The 4289-nt window shown below is 45.3% G+C and overlaps 1 pseudogene; it reads right to left on the bottom strand.

The window, feature by feature from the left end:
• Positions 1–1871: 1871 nt before the first annotated feature.
• LOC142434461 (leydig cell tumor 10 kDa protein homolog pseudogene) lies at positions 1872–2443 on the bottom strand (annotated as a pseudogene).
• Between the last annotated feature and the right edge of the window lie 1846 nt (positions 2444–4289).

The raw sequence follows: 4289 nt of genomic DNA, 5'->3' as shown, positions 1-4289 counted from the left end.
GAACCAAGGGCCTACCAGTAGTAATGTAGCTTATAACTTGACAGTTTTGAACCTTCAAATCTATCACAAGAAGGTATATGATGGTAATACTGTCTACAAAGGAACAATGGGATCATTGTCTTTTAAAGGGGTTAAGTAAATCCCATAGAATGGGTCGTTTATAATGATCACTTGAACTAATTTCAAGTTAATTTTGTTAAGTAGTTTTGGCCAACAGAAATCAAGTGAGAAGATATTGTGAATAGATTGCTCCACTATTTTTCTCCTGTTTCTTCATACTTTTAAATCTTGTTTGGCCCTGTACTGGTTCAGGAACTTTCTTTTTTTAAACTAATTTTATTGGGGCCTCTTACAGCTCTTACAACAATTCGTACATCCATTGTATCAAGTACATCTCTATACTTGAGCTCTTGGTATCAGTTCCCCCCCCTCCCTCCCTCAGCCTCCCACCCTCATGAGCTCTTGATAAATTATAAATTATTATTTTCATAGCTTACACAGTCTGCTGTCTCCCTTCACCCATGTTTCTGTTGTCACCCTGAGGGGTGGGTGGGTTAAATGTAGATCATTGCTATCAGTTTCCCCTTAATTCCCCCCACCTTCCCCCTACCCTCATGGTAACACTACTCCCCTTACTGCTCCTGGGGGCGTTTATCTCTCCTGGGTTCCCTGTGTCCAGAGCTCTTATCTTTACCAGTGCACATGCTGTGGTCTAGCCGGATTTGTAAGTTAGAAGTGGGGTCATGATAGTCGGGGAAGGGAGCGGGGTGGTGGGGTGGGCTGGGGGTGGTGATGAAGGAATCACTAAAGAGCTAGAGGAAAGTTGTATATTTCATCAGTGCTATACTGCGCCCTGGCTGGGTTGTCTCCTCCCTGTGACCCTTCTGTAAGAGGATGTCCAGCTGCTCTGGGTCAGGCGTCCTCAAACTACGGCCCACTGAGGACATTTATATGCCCACCGGATGTTTTTGCCCCATTTTTTTTTATTTCAAAATAAGATATGTACAGTGTGCATAGGAATTTCTTCATAGTCGATTTTTTTAGCTACAGTCCATCCCTCCAATGGATCTGAGGGACAGTGAACTAGTCCCCTGTTTAAAAGTTTGAGGACCTCTGCTCTGGGTCTTTGATGCCTGATACTTGATGCATCGACACTTCATGATCACACAGGCTGGTGTGCTTCTTGTATGTGGGCTTTGTTGCTTTTCAGCTAGATAGCCACTTTTTTAATCTTCAAGCCTTTAAGACCCCAGGCACTATATCTTCTTATAGCTGGACACCATCAGCTTTCTTCACATTTACTTATGCACCTGCTTTGTCTTCAGTGATCCTGTTGGGAAGGTTGCTCCGACCAGCGGGACTCAGTTATTCGAGGGGTTTCCGAGGGGGACCCAGCCTGAAAGAGAGGAGCGAGACCAAGCAGATTCTTTTCAAGGTCTCAGTTTATTGCTACACAAGCCTCTTTTTAAAGGGTGAGGCAAACAAAGGAATTCCAAGGGAAGATAAAAAAAGGAAGGGAGGGGGGTAGAGCACACAGGGTAGGCAGACACAAATCTACGGTTGGAATGTCTGGTGCTGGAGCAGACAAGGGTGGGCCATCTGGTGTGTGTCAGGATAAGATAAGGTTGAGGTGATGTGGCTTTAGCCCTGCCGGGCAGACAGTATGGAGTCGGTTTTGTCAGGCTGATTATGTCCGGTTCCCAACAGAAGGTGATCATCATGGAATGCTAGGTTAATAGAACAAAGTGTTCTAGCATTGAGGGAGGACTTGAGTAGAGGTCCAATGTCTCTGACCTGAATACTTAACATATAAATATATGTACATAGACCTATATCCTTATCTTTTTTTTTTTTTTAGACAACAAAGCCTGTTTTATTGCTTGGGGTGAAAGCAGCAGAGATGGGGCCTGGGGACAGAGGTGGCAAAAGCACTTGCCTTGGTGTCCCTGGATTCTGGGCCTCGGCACCTGGACCTGCTGGCCATTGGCTTGTAGGCTGGGCCCTCACTGAAGTCAAGTGCCCTCAATCCTGGGAGCCGGGTCTCTCCTCCTCCTCACAGTGGCCCGGGGGACTGCCTGGAGACTGGTCTTGGACACAGGGTGTGACACTGGGCTCCACAGTGGGGGGAGGCCTTTAGGAGGTCTTCTTGGCAGAGGCTACCCCCTTCTTTCTGGGGGCCTTCAGCAGTGCCAGCTTCTTGGGCAGACTGCTGTTGGCCTTCATGACGTCATGTTCGATCTTTTTCCGGATGCCAACCTCCAGGTCCTTGAGCTTTCGCTGCTGCACCACGCGCGCCTTCTTGGGGGCGGTGACCCGGCCGCCTTTCCTCGGGCCCTGGATCCGCTCCGAGGCGGCTGCCGACGCCGCTGCCTTGCTCTTGGCCGACTTGTGCGCCTGGAACTTGCGCTGACCCTGCGCCATGGCCCCGTGTGCACCGGCGGGGGCGGGGCCAAGGACGCCGCCCCTATATCCTTATCTTTATATATAAATATATATACATATGTACATGCCTGTGTTTAGACATATAAATGCCCTTTGCCTCCTAGTTCTTTCCTCTATTTCCTTTTACTTTCCTCTTGTCCCTCTATCATATTTGGCCTTCATTCTGGTTTTGGTAATTCCGCTTGGCTACATTGCTTTTAATCAAGCCCCACCAAGCATTCTCCCTGGCCATTGATTTTTAGATCACTTATTGTTCCCTTGTCGCTGGGTTTGTTGGTTCCCCACGTCCTTTTCCCTCGCTTTCCCATCTCCCATGACCCCCCAGAACCATCTGATCATTGTTTCTCCTTGGGATTGTTTATCTGGCCTATCTTATAGACAGAAGGGAAAAAAAGGAAAAAGAAAAAGTCTGTAAATAGTTTCAGGTCTGTCTGTTCACCCTTATGAATGTTTTCCAATAGAGTCTGATGAGATGCCAAGCCCTGCCCCCGAAGTCTTTTGGGATTCCTGGGGGACTTCATTACTTTGCTCCCCTTGCTGCTCTGTTGTATTTCCTTTGAATTTCGCCTGATTGGGGGTTGTCATGCCAGGCACAATTCCCGCACTATGTCTCTAGTGCTGTCCCCCTTAGAGCTAAGTAGTGCTATTGGGGATAATCTGTCTTTTGGTGCATTGGCTGCTCCAAGCAGGAATATCGATTGGTAGGCTAGGATGTGGTCCTCTCTCTGTTTCTGGTTCAGGAATTTTCTGATCAAGTCTTTAGGGACAATATTATTTATTAACCTTTGCCATGTAAAGTTTTGTCATCTACAGATAAATTTCTGCATTGCTGACCTACTAAGACATCATATTTGAGGAACTTCTGGACTATAATGGACTAAAATCCTACATCGGAGCTCACCACTCTAAATCAAGATTTCTAGAACTCAAAGGTGATGTGGTTTGTGAATTTCAACTGATACAAAATGGTTAATAATGAAAGTAAATCCCTGAATAGATTGAATGTGTCCTAAGTTCTGTGTATGGAACTATTGTGGACATTTTACAATGTTCATCATAGGTCTCTTCAGAAAGATTTGCTTTGGAAACCTCAGTAAATGAACTGGACTCTACCTTAAATACCTGGTGCAAACTAAATACTCTGAAACACTCCTTTGGAATTTGAAGCATATCCTAATGTAGGAAGAAGCAGTGGACTGCTATCCAATGGTAGGTGTGTCCCAATCATGGACTCGTTCTTGCTTCTATGCAGTCCCACCTGTTACTGTGATGTGTTGTTCTGCCACCAGTGATGTTTTATGACAGTTTCCACACACACCCCATTTTAGAGTCTCAATTATGAGCCCTTGGCTGCCATTTCAACCTTGTGTTGGTGGTCTCCCTCATCCACATGATGTGTTGTATTTGTCTCTTTTAAGACTTAATAAATGTTCTCTGTAAATTATATTCAAAATGAGGTTTCTTTTGTATCCTTAAACATTTTCTGAAAGAAAGGAAACAGTTGTTGACATATAATTCACATCATACAATTAGATACTTTCTTATGGAAAATCTCAAGCCAAAGCACAGTAAACAGAATAACACATATCCTCATGCCCTACCCATCGCCCAACTTCAATTATCAACTCCAGCCAGTCTTAACCTCTGGTCAGACAGGGTATGTGCAGTAAACAGCCATGAAAGTGAATATCTAGTCTGGCTTCCCTTTTGCCAAGAGGCAAAATTCAAACACGCCGCTATGCCCATCCTTTGTTACCTACCGTATACACTTGCGTATAAGCTGAGTTTTTCAGCACAAAAAATGTGCTGAAAAACTAGGGTTCAGCTTATGCATGGGTCAGTGGTAC

Source organism: Tenrec ecaudatus, chromosome X (genome assembly GCF_050624435.1).
Source record: "Tenrec ecaudatus isolate mTenEca1 chromosome X, mTenEca1.hap1, whole genome shotgun sequence".
Taxonomy (NCBI): Eukaryota; Metazoa; Chordata; class Mammalia; order Afrosoricida; family Tenrecidae; genus Tenrec; species Tenrec ecaudatus.
Note: the sequence above shows the minus strand (reverse complement) of the source record. Positions and strands in the feature narration are given on the sequence as shown.